This window comes from Trichosurus vulpecula, chromosome 4 (assembly GCF_011100635.1).
Source record: "Trichosurus vulpecula isolate mTriVul1 chromosome 4, mTriVul1.pri, whole genome shotgun sequence".
Taxonomy (NCBI): Eukaryota; Metazoa; Chordata; class Mammalia; order Diprotodontia; family Phalangeridae; genus Trichosurus; species Trichosurus vulpecula.
The window spans coordinates 180,089,173-180,115,677 of NC_050576.1; the positions used below are offsets into that span (position 1 = coordinate 180,089,173).

Genomic DNA, 26,505 nt, shown 5'->3' on the forward strand with positions numbered 1-26,505 from the left:
TCAGCAAATTCTTAGGGAGCTGCCCAGCCTATGTTGGGGAGCCCAGCACACTGTCCACTCTTCCTTCAGTATTGCGTCTCTTCCTTCAATACTTTTTTTTTAATGGCTGAACTGAATGGAATTAAAGGTCCCTTTGACAAGTCATAGGCTCTTAGATCTGGAGCTAGAAGAGACCTTAGAAGCCACCCAGTCTCACCCACTCATTTTGCAGCGGAGGAAACTGAGATCCGGGGAACTTGATCAATGTGCCCAAGAGTAAGGGTCACAGATGTGGTTTGAATCCAGGTCCTCTGACTCTCCAGGCTTGGCCCTTATACCAGGATATGGCTAGGCCAATAGGGAAAGGACCTTGTCACTGTCAGTTCTGTTCAACCTGCAAATGATGAGATCTGCCTATTCCATCTGCAAGGGTAAGAGGTGTGACCAGGAGTTGGGGGAGGGGGTGGACCCAGATGTGCAATCTCCCCTGTTTTCTCACACATACCCCAACTTTGGGATGGATTCCCATGGGGAATCTGGGAAATTTCAGCACTAAGAGGGGAACATTTAGCATCAGGAGAAAAATAAAAAGACACTGTCCCCATTCCCATCATGACCCCTCACCACCACCACTCTATTTATAAATTTCTCCTGGGAGGAATGGGATCAGGCAGCCCTTCTGTCTGCCTGACACTGCCACATTCTTGCAGAGACTTGAGGAGATTATCAGCGGTGGAGAGTGAGTAAAACCCCACACATTCTAAGCTGCATTAGAGCTTATCAGAATCACAAGGTTTCCCATGATAGATACTGGTGACTGGAGCTGAATTCATTCTCAGGCTTCGTCCATAAGATTAGAAGCTGTGAGAGTGTCTACCTTACCCAGCCTGGTTTGATCTGCCATCACTTTGCTGCTCTGAGAAAGTAGCCAGGGACTGAGAATGGCGCTTGGTCTTAGACACCTAAGGGAGGCGAGGGATGGAGGGTCTTAGAGAAGCAACCTCAAGTGAAGGAGGCACTCACATCCTCTCTGTGATTTGATTTTTGATCCCAGACGGAACCACTAGGGTGATGGTCCCTGTCCCCATTTTTTCCGCTTTCAAAGTTGACAAGTGGAGTTTGCTGTCCCACTAAGGACTGCGGATGGTCATAGATTTTGGAGCAGGTGGGAAGCCAGGCCCTGAACAGCTAAGGTATTGAAAGTGAGGGCCAAGCATGACAGAAGACCAGACCTGAGGAGCACTCAAAAACAGTGAAGACAGAACTCAAGGTGAGAAGCCAGAGGAGTAGTCAGGAGTCTGTGAACACAGACGTCGCAAAGGAAAAGACCAAAAGCCAGGCAGTAAAACCCTTGGAACTAGTGACCTTCAATCTCAGTGATACAATTCAGGTAGTATGGGTTTAGAGGCTGGTGGGATGATGCCCACCTTTAGACCACCTAATAAAGTTTATGACAAATGCAGACACCCTTGTTGTTGGTACAGTTGGTACAGAATGCTGGATATGGAACTAGAAGACCTGGGTTCGAACCTTGGTTCTGCTACTTGTTACCTACCTGTGTGACCTCAAACAAATTACTTAGCCTCTCTGGCTTGTGATTTCTTGCCCTGAAAAATGAGTGAGTTAGAATAAATGGCCTCTCAAAGAACTGGAAATTGAGGGGATGCCCATCAATTTGGGAATGGCTAAACAAGTTGTGGCATATGAATGTAATGGAATACTATTGTGCTATGAGAAATGATGAGCAGGTAGACTTCAGAAAAACCTGGAAAAACTTATATGAACTGATGCTGAGTGAAGTGAGCAGAACCAGGAGAACATTTACACAGTAACAGCCACACTGTGTGATGGCTGACTTTGATAGACTTAGCTCTTCTCAGCAATGCAAGGATCTAAGACAATTCCAAAAGAGTCATGATGGAAAATGTTATCTGCATCCAGAGAAAGGACTATGGAGTCTGAATGCAGATCAAAACATACTATTTTCTTTTTTTGTTTTCTCTTTCTTGTGGTTTTTCTCTTTTGTTCTGATTCTTCTTTCACAACATGACTAATGTGGAAATACATTTAATATGATTGCATATATATATACTTATATATGTGTGTGTATATATATATGTGTGTATGTATGTATGTATATATATATATTATATATATAGATATAGATATATATAGCCTATATCAGATTACATGTTGTCTTGGGGAGGGGAGGGAAGGGGAAAAATTTTGGAACTCAAAATTTTATAAAAGTGAATGTTGAAAACTAAAAATTAATTTAAAAAAGAAAAAGAAAAGAAAATTTCTACTTCTTTAGGAGCATATAGTCTCTCCAGGAGGAGGCTAGATTTAAAATAGTATTAAATGATATGAATTTGAAAAAAAAAATAGATGGCCTCTAAAATTTCCTTATGGTCTAAATCTATGATCCTCAAAGCTCAGGATGGGTTACAATAATACATCCATCCCTGAGTCTAGGGTAACATCATCAGTCCCACACAATGCCCTGACCCCTTGCTGGCCCCAGATTCTGTGTGGAATGTTTGGTGGCAACCTAGTTATTAAAACAAGTCTCAAGCCCCTAATCTAGTGGATTCCCCATAACCATAATAGCTATTTATGATGCATTTTTAGGTTTGCACAGCACTTTGAAAATATCTCATTTGATCCTTACAACAGCCCTGAGAGGTAAGTGCTGTTATTATCCGCATTTTACAGATGAGGAAACTGAGGCAGGCAGAGGCTAAGTAACTTGCCTGGAGTCACAGAGCAAGGGGCTAGATTGGAAGTCATGCCTTCTTTTCTGGACTCCAGGCCCAGCACTCCATCCACTGTGCCACCTGGCTGTTAACAGATCAAGAACCACAAACTGAAGGAGTAGCTAGTTAGAGAAATGGATAGCGTACAGGGCCTGGAGTCAGGAGGAATCATCTTCCTGAGTTCAAATCTGGCCTCAGATACCTACTAACTGTGTGGCCCTGGGCAAGTCACTTAATCCTGTTTGCCTCAGTTTCCTCATCTGTAAAATGAGCTGGAGAAGAAAATGGTGAACCACTCCAGTATCTTTGCCCAGAAGATGCCAAATAGGGTCATGGAGAATAGTTAGACACGACTGAAATGACTGAACAACAACATAAATCAAATAGCAAATCATTTAATTAGGACAGAATAGCAAAGTAAAAGGAAGAGGGAATCTTACACAAATGCAAATATATGCACACAAATGTTCATTTGTGAATGAATGTCAGAAGTAATTCAAATACAGATATGCCAAATTGGATCTATGGTCTTTTAGAAGAAGAGCTGTGAGTGATCCTTCCAACTGTGCAGATCACAACCCATTCTGGGCCGTTCTTGTCCTATCCTCACATCAGTTGGCTGGAGGGGGAAGCAGGAGTTGACACAATGAGCCAGACATCAACCAACCAACAAAGCATTTTGTTCAGTTCTTACCCTGCACCAGACACTGATAAATTCTGGAGATGCAAAGTCAAAACTGAAACCATCCCTGCCCTCAAAGGGGTTGCATTCTAATTTGGGGAATAAGGGGAAGAGAGACAATACATGTGGATATGGACCTGCAATTTCATCTGCAGAGGGAACTCCTAGATGAGAAGTTCCTCCTACCAATGGAGGTTGGTACCTTTTCTGTAACAGCGTGTGCTGGAGCCAGCTCTAACTCGCTGTTAAACTTTCCATGTGATCATTTACAGTCTCCAATGGCTACAGGTCTGGGCTTGATTTATTATTTTGTTGACTGTTTAGACCTAAGAAATGCTACTAATGTAGATTAAACTTAAAAGTGTGTGCAGGAGAACCTGATAATTAAATATTTATCTGCACACTCCAGAACTGCTCTGCAAACACTGTTTGAGTGCAGCAGGAGTGAGTCATTACCAGACTAGAGGCCTGGTGACTGTAGGTTAATAATAATAATAACTGGCACTAATATAGTCCTTTATCTGTGTTATCTCATTTGAACCTCAGGACGCCTGTGCTTTAGGGCACTGAGAAGTAACTTGTCTAGGACGCTAGAGCCCATAGGTGTCAGAGGGCTTGACTTGAAGGCAAATCTGAGCGTTTGGGAAGCAATTAGGTTGACTCTATCCACATGCTGCTGCTCGTGCATGATATTAAACAGAATGGACCCAGTGAAGTTTGAGGAGGGAATGCACTAGCAGCTAGGGCAATAGGAGAGCCTACAGGTAGAAAGTGACCTTGGAGAGGAGTTTTCAAGGAAAACATAAATTCCAAGAAGTGGAGGTGAGGAGGATGGGCACACAAGGCACGGGGAGCAGCCAGTGCAGAGACACAGAGTGAATGCAGAGCATTAAGCAGGTCATTGTGCCCAATCACAGAGTGCACGGAGGGGAAGAACATGTAAGAAGACTCAAGGAAGGAAAAGGTCTAGTTATGTCCCCTTAAGAAGCAGGGATTTGCCTATTGCTTTATTTCCACCTCCATCTCTTAGCATAGTACCTAGACCACAGCAGGTGCTTAATAAATGCTTGTTGACATCTTGAAATGCTGAAGAGGACTTTAGATCAGATCTGAGAGGTAATGGGAACTACTGACTGAGGAAGGAAGTGGCGTGATCAGACCTCTGCATCGGGAGGATCATCCTGGCAGCTGAGTGGAGGATGGACTGGAGAGGGGAGAACAGGAAGTCAGGAAACCAAATAGGAGGCCAGTGTAATAATCTAGGATGAGGCCTAGGACAGTGTGAGGATACCTGTTCAACACTTGGGCTCTCCTTCTGTCCTCCATAACCCTTGGCACGGGACCAGTTCATCCTTCTCTTCCTGTCAACGAAAGAGATGGGGATTGCCGAGTTCTTGAGTGCACCTGAAAGGTACTCACTCCATCACACCCCCCCTCCCACCTCCCCTAAGAGATATCTGTGCATGAGTCTTCCTCCTGAGATTTTAAATGTGTTTTTCTCCACGAGTGATAAGCAACCGACTGTGCTTCACAAGACTCTAAAGGCAAAGAGCTCGACATTGCTACCGCCGCTGCTTGAGCTGCTGCTTAATTCATTAAGCTACTTGTGGGATAAGATAATGCAGTTTCCCCCCTGCCCCCCACCCCAGGCCTGGGGTGCTGAATTAGTGGTCACTGTCAGCCTATTCACATTTGTGCCCGACCTGTGGTAGGGCCTTCCAAGACCCTATTGATCTGATCAGCCACAGTCAGACACACCGTACTTTGACTCCAACATAGTGATGTCATTCCGGTCCTCTTTGAGAATGAAGGACAACCACTGGAATATGGAGGCAGTCATAGTAGCCACTTTCACGCTACAGGTTGCCTATCTATCTTACAGCTTTATTTGCTATATATCAGTGGCAAGTTATTATTGATTCACTAATTTATCACTGCAGAATGTTGGCAGCTGGGTGGTGCAGTGTTTAGAGCACTGGGCCTGGAGTCAAATCTGGCCTCGGACACTCCCTAAGATGTGTGACCCTGGGCAAGTCACTTAACCTCTGTCTGCCTTGATTTCCTCAACTGTAAAATGGGGGTGATAATATCACCTACTTCCCGGGGTTGTTGTGAGGATCAAGAATGCTGATAATACAATATAGATAACATAATATAACATAGATATAATATTAAGAATAAATTAATATTCTTTGATAATATCTGGAAAACACTTAGCACAGAGCTTGGCACATAGTAAGTGCTTAATAAATGCTTATTCCCCAACCCCTAACCCCACCTCATGTCTAATGCTTAGTTTAATATTTTTGGTTTGCTGAGTACAATTTTAATATCAGGAATATTTGGAAAAAAATCAAATGACCTAGATGCTTCTATTTGATTAGTATTGGGAGGTAATGGAGAGAGAGACAGAGATCTCTTGATCTCAGCAGACGGATAGACCTTCAGTGTAAAAAGAACTAGAGAGACACACAGCAATCTGTAGCAGGGTCATAGGTTCCCAAGGGGAGAGATCTGGAGCCGGAAGGTACTTCAGAGGCCATCTGGCCCAACCCGGTCATTTGACAGATGAGGAATGTGAAGGCCACAGAGGTGAAATGTCTTGCCCAAAGTCAGACCAGGAGACATTGTTCCAGGCTGTATTTTGTGAATTACCAGGCAGCTGATCATTCCAAAAATCCTGATAGAGTGACAGTAGAAATTGTACCTGGGACCTTATCTTCAGGTGCCCCTATCCCCTGAGGATGAGGCTGATTAGGAGGAAGCTCTCCTGGGCAAAGCGACTTGCCAGGGGAAAACGGCAAGGCATGCCAACATCACGAGAAAATGCCTCACCCCCTGGTAGTGAAGAGTATGGTTCACCTATAGTACAAAAATATTATAGACCCATGTTAGAAAATGTCTCAGAACAAGACCTTTGTTCCCTCCTGTGGGGGTGGGGGAAAACAACAAAACCCAGCAGAGATGGTAGAGATTTGGACTGAGAGTACAATAAAACTATGAACCCACTGGAGAGCATTTAAGCCATATAAAAGCTATAATTTGGTGGAAAGTATCAGAGGACCTGCTTTCGAATTTGTGCAGTTTTTGAGGGCAGGAGAAACAGGCTGTGAGCTCTGTGAGGACTGGCACTGTCTTTTGTTTTTCTTTGTATCCCTGGCACTTAGCACAATTCCTGGCAAACAGGAGGCACTTAATAAATGTTTATTGACTGACCGACTGACTGAAATTACGCATCAGGAATATTTTTGAAAGGAAGAGGGATGCCATGGGCCTTCCTTAAACGCTGACATGGCATTTGCCAGATTCAGCAATACCATTTAACACAAAGGGGTTATTGCTCTCTGAATCTGTGGTGGAGGTGGAGAGCCCACTATTGAGACCAGTAAAAAAAAAAGGCTTGGTACAACTCAAGGGAGCAAAACACTCAAGGGAGTCAGAATGACTAGTGTGTGCAGAGATTACAAGGAAAGACTGAGCTGAGGTGACATTTAACAAATGTCAAAAGAAAGAATAGATATTCTGACTTGAGGACAGTTCCTAGGAAAAGGAAAATATTTGAGCAATGGGGCAGAGAGCATGTTGGGTGGCAAAACTCAGGAAAACTCAACTTTGACCACCTCCCAAATCTCTTATGTATGGGCCACAGAAATAAAGCCAATGTTAAGTGGCGAGGCTGGGGCAGGGAGGTAACTCCTGATTGGCTGAGATGGATGTCTTGTAGACATCTTAAATTTAAAATATCCCAAACTGAACTCCTTATCTTTCTCCCCTCCTCCCAACCCCCCAACCCTCCCCACTATCCTCTCAGTCACCCAAACTTGCAACCCAGGTGTCCCCAACCCATATCCAATTTGTTGCCAAGTCCTGTTGATTCTACCCTCCTAACATCTTATACATACCCCTTACCTCTTCTTTTTTAAAAATTTATTTTATTTTTAATTTTTGGAACAAAACAAGCATTTCCTTAACAGTATAATAAAAAAAGATAATTGCACATGAAACTGCAAATCTATTAATACAACTTACTATTCCTTTTAAATCATAATAAAATTATCATGTAAATTTATCTTTTTCCCTTTTTTTCCCTTCCTTCCTCTCCGCTGATCCCACCTTTTTTTCTGACACTGCTACCACCAGACCTCACCACCTCCTGCCTGGATTACTGAAATGGCCTGCTGGTTGGTCTCCCTGACGCTTCTCTCCCTACTCCAGCCTATCCTTCACTCAACTGTCAAATTCATCTTCCAAAATAGCCCAAGTCTGACTATATTCTCCCTATTTAATAAACTCCACTGACTCCCTATCATCCCCAGGACCACATATAAAATCCTCTCCTTGGCATTCAAAGCCCTTCATAATCTGGCCCCTTTCCAATCTTCTTTATACTTCTTTCCTCTCACCCCACCTATTCTGAAATCCAGCGACACTGGCCTTCTGGCTTTCCTCACACAGGACTCATCATCTCTTGACTGGACATTTTCACTTACGGAATGCTCTCCCTCTTCATCTCTGTCTTGTGGTTTCCCTGACTTCTTTCAAGATCCATTTAAAAGGAGCCTTTTTTGATCCCCCTTAATACCAGCACCTTGCCTCTGTTATCTCCAATTTATTTCATATATATATGAAATATATAAATATATATACATATAATACATATATATATATATTTATGTATAGCTTCTCCGTACATAGTTGCTTGCATGTTTTCTCATCCGCTAGACTGTGAGCAACTTGAGAACAAGGACAGTCTTTTGTCTTTCCATGTATCCCTAGTACTTAGCATAGGGCCTGGCATATAGTAGGTGTCTAATAAATGCTTATTGACTGACTTGGAGACCTGTGTAAGGAGATACTTCAGACTCAGTGATATTAGTGAAAGAAACAGAAGAGTTTAAGAGGGATGGGGGAAAAGAGAAAGAGAACTTTTGAATTATGGGTTGGAAATCTCCCTAGAGTCACAGATATGTAGGAAAGACAGCCCCCAACACGTCACCTGATTTCCAGTACCTGCAACCCTAGAGGCTGCTGAAAGCAGACTTTCCTGGTGAGACAGTTCTCTGCTTGGTCAAGCTCACTCCTTCATTTGGGTTTGCTTACTATGAGATTGTGTGTGTGTGTGTGTGTGTGTGTGTGTGTGTGTGTGTGTGTGTGTACACTATGTACTTGGAGGGAGGGAGCTAAGTTGTCAAGAATCAGTTAATCATTACCTTCCTCTTTGAGAGAAATCAGGGAAAGTGTTGGCATTCATTCTGACTCCCAATAGAATCATATCCCTAGACTTTCAATTTTTTATATACATGATCAATGTAATTGTAGCCCAATACCAACCACTCCTTGAGACAGGGGAGTAAAGGAGTGATCATTCAGTCACAGCCCACCTCTGGCTCCCTATAAAGATGAAAATGGAAGTCTTTCTTGGAGATGGGGTGGGCTAGATCCCAGATCAGATATCCACTACCTATGCCACTCATAGATCTGCCATTTTTATATCAGATGTGAACATCCAGACATCTAAAGTAAATTTACATTTGATGTGTTCAAAAAGTGCCACCAACATGTGCCACATATTTGGAAAATATAAACATTAGGAAATCTTTGGAACTTGTCATCATTGGCTTTTTTTTCTTTGTTTCTGAAAGAAAACAGTAAGAGCATAAGTCATATCTTTGGTGTCTGATCATTTCACCAGGTACACACAGGCGTTTCTAACCAGAGCTTCCACAGCTGCTAAAGTGTTGTGGGAGAAGTATGTCTCAGTTTATGGATTCCCTGGCACGATCTATTTGCACAAAGGTAGAGAGTTGGAGAGAAAGCTTCTTAGGGGGAATGTTAGCTTTGGCAGGTACTGAGAAGTCTAGAACTACAACTTTCCATTCATTCCCAAGGAGACCCACAGTCGGATTGTTTCCATTGAACATTAACGAATATGTTAGGAACACTGAGATCTGAACAAAAATTTCAGTGCCATCGTTATGTGACATTTCCAGAAGACATATAAAACTTCACCAGGAAGGATGCCACTGGCTCCATATATCATACTTGCTTATGTTTGGGTGAGAGCCACGACTACTTATAGGTTTGTACTTTGGCATCTATCTCAGAAGATGAAGAGGACACAAGAACTCACAACTAGTCGGTCTCTCAGCTGAGAAAGAAGCTAAAGAAAGTCTGCCAGCTGGCTTGACTACAGCTCAGAGGAGCTCTGACACAAATAATACTAGGATGCCTGAATTTATTTTCAAGAATTGCAGCTAGGTGACAGTTTTGCTGAGAAAGTTTGCTGTTCAAAAAACACAAAAGTTAGCAGATCAACGGAAAGCTATTCTAAATCAAGTAGTTGAGAGACTGGGCAAATTTCCCGCTTACAGAATCGCTCTAGAGTGTAGTAGGGACTGTAGTGTGACTTGCCCAAGCTCACAATAGGTTCACAAGAGTCAGTGATAGGATTTGAATGCAGATCTTCTGAAAGTGAGCTTTCTTCTACACCACATTTCCTTCCTGTTACTTATCTCTCTGAGGAGTAGGTAGAAAGAAATGATGGACAATGAATTCAGCAGAGTCTGAGGAGAAGAAAACGCATGCTAGTCAAGTTGGAAATAATTTATTGAGCTCTCGGGATCTAAGAAAGACAAAAGACAGTCCTTGCTCTCAAGGAGCCCAAAGTCTAATGAGACACCGGGCACAAAGAACTATGTATTGGATAACCTGAAGATAATCAACCAAGGCAAGGCTCTGGTATTAAGTGGGATCAGGAAAGACTTCTTATAGAAAGTGGGATTTTGGCAGGGACTTGAAGGAAGGCAAAGAAACCAGGAAACAGGGAGTAAGATAAAGAGGGCATAGGGGACAGCCAATTTCAGGAAATGGAGTCTCATGTGAGAAACAGCAAGGAAGCTAGTGCACTGAATCACCACCGAGCAGCTGCAGAGAAGAAGAAGGAAGATATAAAGAAGACTGGAAAGGTAGGAAGAGGCCAGGATATAAAGGGCTTTGAATGCCAGAGGAGTTTATGTTTTATCCTGGAGGTTATTACCTGAAAGCCACTGGAATTTATTGAATAGGGAAGTGGCATAGTCAGATCCGGGCATTAAGAAGATGAATTTGGGGCATCTAGGTGGCGCACTGAGTAGAGCACCAGTCCTGGAGCCAGGAGGACCTGAGTTCAAATCTGGCCTCAGACACCTGACGCACTTACTAGCTGTGTGATCTTGGGCAAATCACTTAACCCCAACTGCCCTGCCTTCCCCCCTCCAAAAAAAAAAAAAGATGAATTTGACAACTGAGTAAAGATAGAGTGGAGTAGAGCGAGGCTTATGGCAGTGAGACCAACCAGCAGGCTTTAGCAATAGTCCAGATGTGGAATGCTGTGGGCCTGCACCAGGGTGGTGGCAGTGTTCTACAGAAGGGGGCATGGATAAGATGCTTTGAAGGCAGAATCAACAGAACTTGGATATGGCAGGAAGGGGGGGCGGTGCGGTGAGAGAGAATGAGGAACCACATATGATACTTTAAAGGGTTGTGAGCCCAGGTAACTGGAAGGAGGGGGGTACCTGTGACAGAGGAAATAATATATAGAGAGGAGGGGATCCAAAAAAAAAAAGTCTCGGGAGATACCTATAATTAGTGGGTGTGACCTTGACGAAGATTCAGCAAAGGAGACTGAGGAGGTGAAATGATCAGACAGGTAGAAAAACCATGAGAGGACAGTGTCACAAAATCCTAGAGAGTGAGGTGAATAACAATGTCAAAGGCTGAAGAGAGATCAAGGAGGAGGAGGAGTCTCCTAGTTGCTGAAAGACTTTCTGAACTCACAAGCTCTATTTTGCAGATGAAGACACTGTATAAGCCAACCACCTTGCTTAGGACGCCAGTTCATCTAGGAGAAAGGATGTGTACGGGAAGGAAGGGCTGGGCACAGAGGTAGCACGTTTCCTGCCCACAACCTCAGCTGGGGAGACCCTTAGGTACACAGATAATCCATGGAGCTTAGAAACGCTGATAGCCATCCTGGGCCTTCTGAACTTTTGAGCCAGAGCCAACTGAGCTGTGACGAGGCCAATTTCCAGTGAGGTAGGAGAACCAGAATACATGTATCCAGTCATTGATATTAGCGCTTTCCCATGTAAAGTATGCTTTGCATGTATTTGCATTGGTTGGTTTTGTACTGATGTATCGGTTAATTACTGCAGGTACTTCTTATGTACTGTGGCTACGTTGTATACTCTAAGGAAGCCAAAAACTGAAAGCAAGGTCCAATACACACTCAAATATGCAGAGAAGTATTTTTTGTGATAGCAATGAATTAGAAATAAAGTATATCTCCATCGATTGGGGAATAAACAAGTTGCAGCACGCTATTTTAATGGAATACTACTGTGCTTTAAGAAAATATGCTTTTTACCTATTACAGTAAAAGTTTAATCTTCCAGCTGAAAAAAAACAACTACACATTTGAAAAATACAGAGAAGCAGGAAATTACATGAATGGGTATAAAATGAAGAGCCAAGAAAATATAAAGAGCCAATGTCCACAACATGAATGTAAAGAATTACCACCACAAAGCTAATCAAAAATAAATGTTGCAAAATCACCAAGAACAAGCTTGGCCCCAAAAGAGAAAATAAGAGACTAGATCTCCCCAGATTCCCGGTAGAAGTTGGGGTTCTCAAGTGTGGAACATGGCATATAATGTCAGATTTTTTAAAATGCAATGGATTAGGTTGGATCTTTCCTTTTCTTTTTAAATTGTTATAAGGGTTGGCTCTCTTGGAGGTGGAAGGGAAGAGGAAATCTATGTGATGCATGCAAGATATCAGTAACAATCTATTTTTCAAAAGCAGCATATCATAGGTGATATCATAGGATCACAGAAAATTGGAAGGAACTGTAGAGGTCACCTAGTCCAATCTCATTTCACAGAAGATATACACCTGAGTTCTTCAGGCTATATCTATGTCTGGTGGATCCATTCTTCTCAATATGCTGGTTGGTTAAATGTCTTTTTGTTTTGAACTGTATGCTCTGGCTGACTGGATAAAAAATAAAACACATTGGTGGGTGCTGGTCTACAGAGTGCTCTGAAATTGGGATAGTTTTCCTGGGAGCCCACATGAGAGTGGTCCTCAGGTACAAGGAATTCTGGTGCTCAAACAAATTCAGTTGTGGGGGAAGAGGAGTCCATTCCAATTACAAGCAGTCATGATTGGAAGGGAGGGGGGTAGCCTTACTTTATGGAGTGACCTAGATCTATGACCATATGTTCACCAGAGCATTAGTAATGAGACCAGAACTGGGGGACAACGCACAACAACAGAGAAACATAAGGATTGTCTTTCATTTCTTCCCCAGCCTGACAGTTTGGAGCATGGCCAGCTGTCACATTTTCCCTCTTCCCATTCCCCTCTCCCATTCCATCTTGGGAAGTATGTGTACAGTTTGCTATTTAACTCTGATCACTGATTAACGTTCCGGCATGCTCTCCACATACCTCTAGCCCTGTCTTCTTTCTTTATATAGATCAAGGAATATTATAATTTTGTACTTGTATCATCAGGGTCTAGCACAGTACCTGGCATATAGGAGACATTAAATAAATAAAAATTACTTTAATAAATACTTGTTTGTCCTCTACAACCTGCTCTCTGACCATCTTTACTATCTCCGTACCCTTCAAATTCAGCCTACCTTCCATAGTTGGACACTTGAAATTTGACTCTAGCACAGTGATGTCATTTTGGTCCTCTTTGAGAATGGAGGACAACAACCAATCGGAACCCCTTCCACCTCTAGCTTTGGGAACAATTATGAAGTCAACACTACTATTCCGAAAAGGACATATCGATCAATTGACCTATAGTTTCATTCACCATTCCTATGATTCCCCAACTCAGCATACCTGTCTTATGTATGTTGTCTTCCTCTACTAGCAAGTCAGCCCCTCAGGTTTCAGATAAACCTGGGAAGGCTCGCATAAACTGATGAAGAATGAAAATGAGCAGAACCAGGAGAAAACGTATACTATGGCAGCTTTGTAAAAACAAATTTGATTTAGGAGCCTAGATCAATTCGATGACCAAACACGATTCCAGAGGACCAATGATGAACCGTGCTACCTGATATTTTGCAGCACGGCCAATATGGGAATTTGTGTGCGTTATCTGTTACAAGGGTTTTGTTTTTTCCCCCAGTTGAGGATGCAGGAGAGGAAAAGAAATGCATAACTGATAAGAGTAAAATTTTAAAAATGTAAGCTCTTTGAAGGCAAGGACTGTCTTGATTTTAGTATTTGTATCCCCAGTCGCTGTCATGTAGTAAGTGTATAATAAATGTTTTTTCAGTCATTCGTTCATTGCTGCTGCCTATCCCTCTTCCAGATGTCAGTCGCATCAGCTGGGCCCTCTTGGCTTGAAGCACGTTCCAGCTACAGCATCTCCAATTTAAATTTCCATGGCCAGTGGATTCCTAGGACTGCTGCCTCAAGAAATGCTGAGTTCCTACCCCCTGCTCCACCCACCCCCAGACCTTCTAGTAGACTCCACTTGTCAGGTACCTTGTAGTTAAGTGTCAAGCATGTTGTAGTTTGGTGCACAGGTTGGACTAGATAACGATAGTCAACATTTATATTACACTTTTGGAGGTCTGCAAAGGGCTTTACATGTTATCATATTTGATTCTCCCAACAGTCCCATAAGGGCAGGTGCTGTTACTAACCCTATTTTATAGATGAAGAAAGCGAGACTGAAGTTAAATGAGTTGCCCAAGTTCACAGGGTCTGAGGCAGGATTTGAACACAGGTCTTGTGGACCCCACGTCCATTGCTTTATATACTGTGCCACCTTTTAGCTGCCTAGATGGTTGCCGAGGTCCCTTCCAACTCTTAAATGATCTGATTCTGTGTCTGGTTGTTAGCAGAGCTAACCAATCAGCTTGTCACTTAAGGCTTATTTTTGTCCTTTATTTTGTATAAAACTGTCACAAAACAGCATGATATGACACAGCAAGATGGAGGGGAGAGTGAGTTAGTTGTCCCCCAATTATCTTGTATTTATTTTCCATATGTATTTTTATTAATTTATCTGTACATGCACTCCATCTACCCCATGAGGCGAGTTCTTTGGAGGAAGAGGTTGTCTCATTTTTGTCTTTATGTTCTGAGTACTTCCAGCAGTGCCTGCCATACCCTAAGATTTAATAAATACTTGGTGATTGATCCTGCAACAACTATAAAATGGCTACAGTGCAGCAAAATCCAAAACCATACCAAGCATAGAGAAAATTCAATTTGCATTTAAATGCTGCTTAAAGGATGCTCCTCCCATCCCTACAGCCATATAAATGTCAAAAATGTAAGTTACAATGCCAATTTTATGAAGAGCTTGGCTATGTGGAATAAAAATGACACAGCGCCCTAACGATTTTTAATTAGAGCCTGGATGGTGTTAAGGTTCAGAAATGGCATAAGGGAAAGCAGTTTCAGAACTTCCTGACGCCTTTTCTGAAAATGTGAATGGCAACCTTCTACACACTCCTCACCCCTGCACTGTGAATTGTAGAACGAGGTTATGTATGCATAATACGTAAGGCAGAAAGGGGATTTGTAGACCAGGGTTGTAGGGTGTGAGGGACTGGACGGAGACCCTCTGCATGGTGATCAACAGCGACCCCTAGTGGTTTCTTGGGAACTTTGCCTGAATCAATTTCTTCCAAAAGAGACCCAAGCCAGTTCAAGGAGAGCTTTTTTTATATCATGGGATCATCATAACAACCCCATGAGGCAGGTGCTATTATTACCCACATCTTACGGAGGCTGAAGTTGTGACTTACTCAAGGTCACATATAGCTAGTGTCTGAGGCAGGATTCAAGCTGATGAATCATCTCCCACTCTCTTCAGACCTCTTCTTACTTCTTCCACTATCTCCCCTTCAATTTGTCACTTCTTTTGTTCTCATTTCTTCTCATCCTTTTTTTTTTACCTATCACTATCTGAATGAATACATGCTATTTTCTATCTACAGCCAAATTTTCTAAATACACTAGTATCCAAGGAGGCCTCTCGCCAAGACCTTGCAGAGAACATTCAATTTAAAAATTTAGCCAATATGACCATCTGTTGCAGCTTTCCAAAGTGTGGGGTGTGTCCCCCTTGATGAAGGGGAAGGATAAATCCTTCAGAGGCGGATGGGTAATAAAATGGCCAAAATTTTCAAGTTGAGATCAACACTGGTACTTCCAACAGAAAGTACAATTCATAATGCAGTATGCAAAAATGAGATGAAATTTGAAGTCAGCCCTTATCAACTTGGGAGTAAGCTGCCATCATCCCAGTCAGTTGGTTTAAGCATGACATGGATGAGTGGTGGGATCCCCTGTTGCTTGATGAATTTGAGCAGTAAGCATGTAAACTCAAAATTTTCAAATCCTCATGTAGAAGTTTAAAGTACCATAACAACATACATGTCTCAGTGCCAAAAATACAATAGGATGGTTTTTTTAAAAGTGCAAAGTTTTAAAAATCTAGAAGATATATACTCATTTGAAAGGTTTGATAATTAACTTTAAATTACATTTTGGGGGCTTAATCTTCTTAAAGTGAGATATTTCATCATGATTAATAAATAAGCAGCTTAAAGAAAAAAAACCCAACGGGGCAATTAACAATTGGTCCAAGCAAAAAAGTTTTAGGTAGTTGAAATACAGAAATAGGCAATAAAAAGCCTAAATCCAGAAACTATGATTTTACTATGTTTATTGATGGGATTCACAAATACTGTTACTGACATAAAGTATTTGCCTCATACAAGTGCTTTATATGTATTTGCCTCATACAAGTGCTATAAATATGCAGACAGCATATTTAATGAATTGAAAGGAAATCTTTGAAAGGGTACATGCAGAATATGTTGCCAAGATAATTTTCCCTGAAAAACATCTGCTTTTAATAAGCAAAAACAAAATAAAAAAACAAACAAACATGTCTATGGCACCAATTAATCAGCAAGCATTTATTACATGACTATTATGGGTGATAAGTGAGGGGTTACACTGAGAATATTCCTTGGCATCATATAAGATTGCTTAATGGGAGAAACACTGATGTTACCTGAAGTTACTGATAAGGTGAAGCAATATTTAGCATTATAAAGGGATGAAACAAGATATAGTATTGATTACATATTGCAATATATTGCTGAAACTGATGTGAGGGAAGATTTTATAAATCTATTAATAGCAATAACATATCAGGAAATTTTCAATATAACTGACAGAATTTTTAGTTAAAATGATATGGTGTGGAAGAATTGTATAGGATTCTGCAGTAAAGGAGCTCAATAGATGCCGGGATGAAATGCAAGTCTAAAGTCACTTTAAAATGTGGCCTTTTGGGCAATTTAGATGCTTCACAGTCATTTGTGTTGAAAAATGTGAGTGAGGAGTTACGTAGTTTCTCAAGTTGTTACAAAAGCAATCTATGTTATTTTTTTAAAAGTCCATAAAAAATAAGGTTCTTTGCAAACTTGTCCAATGATGTTGGGGCAGAGCATAAGGCACTTGTATATTGTTGCAAAATATGTTGCCTTACACCAGAATACTTCTAAGGGGGTCTGAGGTGAAAGAAAAATGTTACCTGCTTAATAAAGAGGAAACAAAGTTATTTTTATAACAAAAATCTCTTGAAACTTTCAACATATAGAAGATATTTTTTGAAAAAACAGAAATCTTAGTATTCCAAATAATGCAATGACTTAAAAATCATACTCAGATCCTGAAAAATGAAGTGACTGCATTTATTTAAAGGTTAGAACTATGGATGATGAATTTATAAACTACTATTTTTGATGTTTTCCAATGGTAAAAATTCCTGTCCTGCAAATAATGTATAAAAGCAATTTTTAAAACATTCAAATATGAATGGCTAGGAAACCCATCTGTCATGGACAGATACAGATTTGGCATCTGAACAAGAATGGGTAATACACTTGTCTTGCAGAAACAATCACAAATTATAATGGCTAACATTTGTTTGGCACTCATGGTTTGCAAAGTGCTTTACTTATGTTTGACTCCATGTTTTATGGGCCTTTATATTTTGCCCCCCACCAAGTTCATTATTATTAATTTGTTATAAATATAAAAAAATCATATGGAGTTTTATCAATATTCAGGTTACATTATTTTTATTTTATATTTTAGGATTTATTTTGCTATAAAAACCAATGAATTATTTTTTAAATAAGAACTAAGAAAATTAGAGGTAGGCACCAGAGGATACAAGGTAAGATATAACAGAAGAGGCTAACAAAAAGATTACAGTCTGGTTGAAGAATATGACATAGACATAATTACAAGAGACTATATCAGATATAATCTATTATAAACTAGTAACATGTGATGGTGGGTATACTTAGTAAATTCCCGGATGATGCCCGAGGTGCTGCAGAAGCAACAGCAGACTGCCTCAGGTTTACAGACATTGTATCAATCTATGTGAAGGAAAGCATTACCCTAACTGGTTAATTGACCAATGAGAGAGATCTTCTCTATGGCCCTGCTTAAAGTCCCAAACCCTCCCAAGCCTCTGGATGGAGAGGGGCTGGAGTAAGAAGGAAGCCCTTCTGGCCTAGGGCTCTGAATTTTAGCACAGTGAAAATGCTCCATACAACTAGCCAACTATAAAACAAGCTGTATAATTAGTCAAAATTCCCATTTACCTGGAACCTCTTCCTTCGCAATCATGACTCTAATGGTTTTACTATTAGATACTCCATCTATTGGTGAAACCACATGGTTTATTAAAAAGGACAACGTGATAAGAATTTTAAGTCCTCTCTCCATGGCATGTTCGATGTCTCCTTCTCCCAGTTTCCTCAAAGTTCTTCTTTCCCTCGACCCCAAACATTCATGGGGAAGACCAGCACTTGTTTGTCTGGGACCTGCCCAGGGTCTCAGCAACCATGAGGTTTCACAGAAGCTCCCAGCCTTGTTTTGGCTCCATTCTTGTCACACTGCTTTTGTCACAGCCCTTCGGATCAATCCTGGTCTCATACTTGCAATGCTGGCCTCAGCTCCCTCGGTCACCAGTGGTGGTTACGGCACCCAGCCACTAGGGGGCCAGAGTCACTTGCATTAGTGATCATCAGAAACCATAGAGCTCTGATGTTCTGATCTCCCTTCTTGGGTTCTGGCCCCTAACCATAAGGGTTCAAATCTCAAGGCCAGAAAGGAGGAAGAAAAAAAAACACCACACCTAAACCAGTGCACCTATGTATTGAATTCATCAAGGCTCTGACTGCTCATATGGTCTACTGGCCCACCACAAGTCTGTTCTCAGATCTCGTCATCTCTCCCCCATATTCTCATGAGGCTTACAGCTGAGTAAAAGGAAAAGACTGGATAGTCAAAGACCAGACTTCTGAATGAGTGAGGAAGGGCTGTCCTCAGCACCCAGGTCACAACTTGCTCTCTTTAAATCATTCTTTTACTCCAGGCCCAAAAGGAAACAAGTGTGTGGATGAACAGACCCTCATTCTCTCTCTCTCTCTCTCACACACACACACACGTTTACATATGCAATTTTTAAAAAACTGAACTTGTGATTTCATTTGTATACAGAATTCTTTCAGGGAGGAAATTCACTCCACTGATATAGATTATCAAATGTTCTGCAACTTAAATTTTTTTGGGGGGAGAGGGGGGAAGGCAGGGCAATTGGGGTTAAGTGACTTGCCCAAGGTCACACAGCTAGTATGTACGTCAAGTGTCTAAGGCCACATTTGAACTCAGGTCCTCCTGACTCCAGGGCCAGTGCTCTACTCACTGTGCCACCTAGCTGCCCCCCCAACTTAAATTCTTAAGAGTAAGCTGGGAGCACTAAGTGATTTGCTTAAGGTCTGGGGAGGACCTGAACCCAGGTCTGGCTAAGGGCCATTCTCATTTACTCTATACTACCTTACACTGGCAGCTGGGTGGCACAGTGGATAGAGGACTATGCCTGGAGTCAGGAAGACCTGAGTCCAAATTTAGCTCCAGATTCTTCTCAGCTGTGATCCTGAGCAAGTCACATAACCTCCACCCGCCTTAGTTTCCTTAACTGTAAAATGGGGATCATAATAGCACTCACCTCCCAGGACTGTTGTGAAGATACAATGAGATAACATTTGCAAAGTGTTTACTTAGCACAATGCCTGGTGCAGTTAGCTGCTGTATAAATATGCTTATTACACACACACACACACACACACACACACACACACACACACACACACCCTGCTTCCATCAATACGTGAGATTTTGGTCAGAGAACGTAGTTTCAAGAAGGCTTGGGGGAAAAGCAAAAAGTGAAAGATAACCCCAAGATTTTAACTATGGAAGACTAGGTGAATAATGGTACTAAGAGAAATGGTTGAAGTCAAGAGGGGCAATTTGGGAAGAAAAGCTCAGATCGAAAGTTTGGACATGTTGAGTGTGAGCGTAGTAAGAATGGTACTAGACTTGGAACCAGGAGACCTGGGTTCAAATTCTGGCTCTGACACTGTGTTGCTGTGCGACCATGGGTTTAACTTCTCAGAGTCTGTATCTGCTCAGGTATAAAATAGGAATAATAATTCTTGCACTATCTCACAGGGTTGTTGTGAGGAAAACACTTAAAGCACCATGGAAATGTGAGTTATTATTATTTTTCATTGAAGCTAATGAGATTGATAAGGTCAAAACTGCTGAAAGAGGCTGAAGAAGAAACTATGGGGAACATCCCCACAAGGATCAGGAAAATGAGACAAAGAAAGGAAAGCTGGAAGGTCTAAAGAGGAAGGTCTGATGATAGAGAAGCCAAAGGAAGAGAACCAATAAGGGAGGAGTGGTCCACTTTGTCAAATGCTCCAGAGAAATCAAGGAGGATGGACTAACTAATAGGTGACCTGGTAGAGAGAACTTGATGATGCCCCAGTCTATATATATCCAGATTAATCTTCCTCCTGAACTCTAGTCCCATGTTACCAACTTCTCATTGGATCACTTTGAATTGCAAGTTCCATAAAGATCTCAAACCCAACAAATCTGAAACAGAACTTGGTCATCCCGCCCCCCCTCCCCACCCAAACACTCTCCTCTTCCAAATTTCCCTATCTCTGTTGAGGGCCCCACAATCCTTTCACTGACTCAGCTTTACAAGCTTGGTATCATCCTGGATTCCTCACTCATTCACCTTGATTGCCAAATATGATCTTTCGTACCTCCCAAATCTCTCTTTTATCCTTCTTCCACTCATACAGCAATAAATATGTTCTCATCAGCACTCCTTTGAATGACTACAAGCTAAAAGGTCTCCCTGCCTTAAGTCTTTCTTTCTTAAAATACAGGTCTAATCAAGTCTGTCTCACCCACATACATCCCCTTGCCCCAACTCAACTGAGAAACTCCAGTGGCTCCCTTGTACTTCAAGGATCAAATATAAACCCCTCTATCATTTAAAGCCCTTCACAAACTGGTCCCAACCTACCTCTCCAGCTTTATTACACATTATTCCCCTTCAAATACACTACAGGACAGACTGGCCTTCTTACTACTGTTCTTCATACACACCAATCATACACACCATCTCCCATCTGCCTTCACATTGGTAATCCTCCATGTCTACAATTCACTCCTTCCTCACTCCTACCCCTTAAAATTATTAGTTTCCTTCCTTGAAGGTTTCAGCCAAATGGCACTTTCTACATAGTTTTTCCTGACCCCCTCTTCACCATCCCCAAGTTGCCTTTCATTCCAAATCAACTTCTATCTCCTCTTTATATACTCATATATGTATAATTCCCCTGGCTAGATTGTAAGCTCCTTGAGCTTACAGGGGCTGTTTCTCTGCTCTTGTATCCCCAATACCTAGCACAGTGCCTGACACATAAGAACTTAATGCTTGTTGATTGTGGAATCAGCTCAATTTTTGCACCCTCTTATAGTTACAGAAAACTATAGTCCAAGAGCAGGAGTAGATGGATCAGTCTGATGGTAGGGAACTAACTAGGGAAAAGTATAAGTGATCAGGAATGACTGAAAGTCAGGCAGGACAAAAAATTTTGGGGGATGATCCATGTGGATTTCATTTCTATTAATCAACAAACATCTATTAAATCCCTTTTATGGGCCAGACACTGCACTAGGGATAGGACACAAATGACAAAAGTGAAAAGTTTCTGCCCTGATCCCATTCTATTAAGCAAAAACTTACACATACAGATAGATAACACAAGAGGGGTGGGAGTGTCAGCACTGGAAGATGGGGTTATTAGGAAAGGTCTTCTTGTAGGTAATGGCATATGAGCTGAATACTGAGGGAAACTAAAGATTTTAAAGAGAGAAGGGAGTGCATTCCAGGCAGGAAGAAATGGAATGCCATTTGTGAGGAACAGTGAGGTCAGTTTGAAGGGGAGTCATTCATGTGCAGCAGGGCTGGAGAGCTAAGCAGGAGCCAGGCTATGAAGGGGTTTTAAATAGTCATTCGAGCATACAGAGGACCAAGGGAGTTTATGACCTATCTGTATGGGAAAGCAGAGTCCTAAACTCTGGTTCAGTTTTACACACTACAGCTGCTTCATCTGTAAAACAGGAAGAATTAAGACATCTTCACCTAGCCTCAAGGGAATGAGTGAACTTTAGATACCCTCAATATAACAAACTTTTGATGTCCTGAGAGGAGAGGTCCTCAAATATGGATGCATCCATGATGGTATCCATAGACAATGAATCATGAAATAAGCAAGGGCCTTCTCAAAACTTGCCTTCAGTAAACTCTCAGTCTCATTCACAGGGGGGACACAGATTTATTGATAACAACTTAAAATATGTCCCCTCTAAAGAGTAATTCTATTTTAATAGTGACAAAATCCTGCATCCCACAATATGAATAGAAATTCCAAGGCTAAGGATATTTTCTCCCTCTAAAATATTAAATATGAAATTATGTATTATCAATAACACTTATTCCTCAAATGAGGAATACATATAAAATAGATTTAATTTTCTTTTTTGTTCCAAAATTTCATCAACTTTTTAAAATTTCCAGTCTGACAGACATTCAGATTCCCTAAAACCAATACTCTCAGTATCTGTCTTAGTAATGATGTCTCAAGCCCCAAAGTGTATAGTGGCTACATTAGTTTAATAAATTAATTTAATAAAAAAATAAACAAACACTGAACTAAAAGATTGATCTTCACTCTTCCAAGTGGGGGAGCTATTTTTACTTGAAGGAGACATCATCTTCCACATCCTTGAGATTACACTACGCAGTTTCTTAGGTAAGGCTGGCTGGACCAAGGAGGCATGGGTCTTGGCCTCTTTCCATGTGAAAAATGAATACACCACCAGACTTCAGGCATTTGAAAGGGATTAAGTGGCCTACAAGGGCCCTAAGAATTGCCCCTCCCACATCTTCCGTAACATTTTCTCTGCTTCCCCAAATGTGACTTGATCTCCCCTCCCAAAGACTGTCTTCTGGCAGTATGGGGGTTAGGAGATGGGGGAGAAGTCATTGCTCTGGTCATTCATTCACTCAGTAAACATCAATGGGGAGTCCCTGCCCCTCCAGACTTCATCAGGAGGTCTCTTCTCCCCTCAGATTCTCATAGTACTTTTTCCAAATCACCTTTTTGCACCAATCACACTCTTCCTTGTTTCACAACTGTCTGGTTCATCTACCCCCCAGCAACAGTAAGCAACCCAAAGGTAGAGACTATGTCTTCTTCATCGTTGTCTTCCCAAAGCACGATGCTTTGTGCATGGCATGCATTCAACTGTTTATTAAGGAACTATTATGTGCAAAGTGTCTTGCCAGGCAGTGGAGAAATGGCCATTCATCAATATGTATTTTTATTTAACACCTAGAATGTGGTAGGCATCATACTAGGTTGGAGATACAAATACACAAGCGAGGCAGTCCCTGCTCCCAAGGAGCTTACACGCTATTTCAGGGACACATGTTCACAAATAAATGAAGAAAAGATATATACAAAATGAATACACAGTGATGGGGGAAGGGGGGAGGACGGCACTAACAACAGCACAATCAGGAAATGCCTCTTGAAGGAGATGGCACTTGAATTAAACCAGGGAAGGAAGGTTTCTAAGAGGAGGGAGAGCATGCCAGGCATGGGAGAAACCAAGCATTTTGTACTAGGAACAAAAATAAGACTACTTTGGCCGGATCATATGTGAGGGGGAGTAACATACAATCAGCCTGGAAGGATAAACTGGAGCCAGAATGGGAAAGGCTTTAAATGCCAAGCAGAAGAATCTGCTGCTTATACTAAAGGAAAATGGGAACCCCCGAAGTTTCTTGAGCAGCAGCGTAGCAGTCAGACCTATGCTTTAGGAATATTAATTTAGAAGCTATGAGGAGGACGGATTGGACAAAGTTGAGACTGACTGTAGGAAGATCAATTACTATTGTGAGGGGTAAACAGGTTGACACTAAGGTGTAGAGATGAGGGAACGGATGTGAAGAGACATTTAGGAAATATAACCAATCAGACATGGTACCTGACTGGATAGAGCAGTGGGGAGGGAGTGGAGAGTCAAGGATCACCCCTGGGCAATCTACTGGGTGACTGCAGGACAGCAGTGCCCTTCTGTGTCACAGGCCCCTCCAGCAATCTGGTAGAGACTATGGACCCATTCTTAGAATGTTTTTAAATGAATAAAATAAAACAAGTGGGATTTCACAGGAAATCAGTAATACTGAAATACAAATATAAAAAAATTCTGAAAGCTCACAGACCCCCCCAGTTAAGAACCCCTGCTTTAAAGGAACATGAACAAACTGCAGGAGATAAAGAGGGACTTAAGCAAAGACGATGTGTTCTTTTGGTATGTGCTGAATTTGAGGTGCATATAGGACACAACTATGTGGAGGTGTCCAACAAAAATAGTTGGAAATGTGGGACGGTATGTACATTTGGGAGTCATCTGCATAGAGGTGATAATTGAACCCAAGGGAGCTGAGAAATCAAGTATGAGAGAAGAGATAGGCTAGGACAAAGACTACCTTAACGAGCTTAAAATGAGACAGGGAGGAAAAGGCTTATACAAAAATAACCATGAGGTGAGGGGGAAAAGATGAGGTCTAGGAGGGCGGAATGAGAAATCTGAGAAGGGGACTTCCAACAAACACAGTAAGACGAAATGTTCCAACTAAGCCCAGCATCTCTGAGCAATACTGCAGTAAAAATACACAAAAGGGCTAGATGAAAAAGAGCAGAGGCAACAGAACCAAAGAGAAGCAATACTAAACCCCTCTACCCAATCTAGGACCATACAAGAAGATGGCCAAGAGCTCACAGATGTTGAGGGAGTGGGCAGTTGGGGGGGGGGGGGGAGAGAATATGTCTGAAGCCTATAGCTGTATGATACCTGATATCCAAATAGGGCAAGTCATGGCCATAAAGGGGGACAAAACCAACTCCCTAGAAAGGACGTGTAAGGAGGAAGAACCTGAACCAAGATTAGCTTGTCCTCTGAGAAATCAGGAGATGGAGGTACAAGCAAGGGACTGAGAATCCCTATCTCAGGCTTTAACCACTGTATCTACTGTCTCAGGGTAACAATGGCAGTATTCAAAATTTAGTGGGGGCTGGACAAAAGTGTAGATACCCCATCTAAAAATATGGGAGGGAACAGAGTCTTGGCACAAAGTCTCAATCCAGGAACTGGAGACATCTGAAAACAGAAGAAAAATCCTAATACAATGAAGAACTATGCATTAAGAGAAGACCAAGAGACAATTTTGGAAGAAGAGAATAATTCCAGAAGTCTGAGTAAACACTAAAAAAATCACAAAAACAAAACAAAAAATGGCTTGTCACAAGGACTCCCAAGAGCAGATGGAAGAGATAAAAAATGAAATTGGAGCTTTTGAGAAAAAAATTGGAAGAGAAAAATATCTTAGAACAGAATATAGAAAACCTTACCCAAGTACCTCTCATCCTGAAAAACAGAATGGAACAAACATAATTCAATGATCCAACGAGAAACACAAAGCAACTGGAGCAATGTGAAATCTGAAAAAATTGAACATGGGACGTGTATCTACTACCTAAAACAACTGACTTGAAAAACAGGATAAAGCAAGATTTAAGAGTCAATAAACTCCCAGAAAATTTACTGGCCAAATAAAAAACTTGGATATTATAGTTCAAGAAATCATGAAACTACCTAGATGAGTTAGAAGCAGAGAACATGGTGAAAACAGAATGAATTCACTTTATCACCTCTTGAAAGAACCCCCAAATTGAAAATGTACAAGGATGTCATAGCCGGCGCAGTTAGGTGGCACAGAGTGCTGGCCCTGGAGTCAGGAGGACCTAAGTTCAAATCCAGCCTCAGACACTTTGGGCAAGTCACTTAACCCTAATTGCCCTGCCTTCCCCCCTCCAAAAAAAAAGTCATAGCCAAAATCTATAGCTTCCTACAACAAAGAAAAAAAAATACTTCAAGAAGTCAGAAAAATTTCAAGTACCAAAGAACCAGAGTTAGGATCATCTGCAACTATGAGGATTCTGAAATCTTGGAATACAACATACCAAAAAGAAAAAGGCTTATGACCAAGATTAACTTTTCCTGCAATACTGTATATAATCTTACAGGATTAAAAAATGAATCTTTAATAGAGGATTTTTCAAGCATTCCTGATAAAAAGCTGAAAGCTGGGGTAGACTCTCTGAAATGCAAATGCAAGAGATGAGAAACCTAGAAAGGTAAACATGCTTGAGCAATTAGAAGGGGCTAAATGATGACCAAATGCTTATATTTTAAAAATGGGAGAGATCCTTGGTCCTTTTAAGTCCATTGTATTCAAGGGTCACAGAGAAAGTAGGGTCTGGTTGAGCTGGTTGGGCTAAAATAGAGGTGTCAAACTCATAACCAGCAAAATTCCCTAGCATGGCAGGAACTAAATTAAAATGTAACTGGGAAATGTTTAACGAAATAAAGATATACTATAGATGTTAATTTGTAGGTTTCCCAAGTCAACATGCAACCAACAAGGATTATTTCTATTTGAGTTTGACACCACTTATCTAAAGAAAAGGGAAGGGAA

The 26,505-nt window shown here is 41.4% G+C and overlaps 1 protein-coding gene across 2 annotated transcripts in view; it reads right to left on the bottom strand.

Annotated features, from left to right (window-relative positions):
* Positions 1-3,177: 3,177 nt before the first annotated feature.
* LUC7L3 (LUC7 like 3 pre-mRNA splicing factor) overlaps positions 3,178-26,505 on the bottom strand; it is a 66,248-nt gene continuing 42,920 nt past the window's right edge. Inside the window, exons 13-16 of one of the 2 annotated variants that reach the window (XR_005010163.1) lie at positions 6,125-6,279; positions 4,709-4,778; positions 4,456-4,621; positions 3,182-3,354 (exon numbers count right to left, since the gene is read on the bottom strand). The gene's annotated coding sequence lies outside the window, so the exon portion shown is untranslated. Of the gene's footprint in view, positions 4,622-4,708; positions 4,779-6,124; positions 6,280-26,505 lie in introns of both variants that reach the window. The other variant, XR_005010162.1, reaches the window with a different exon arrangement.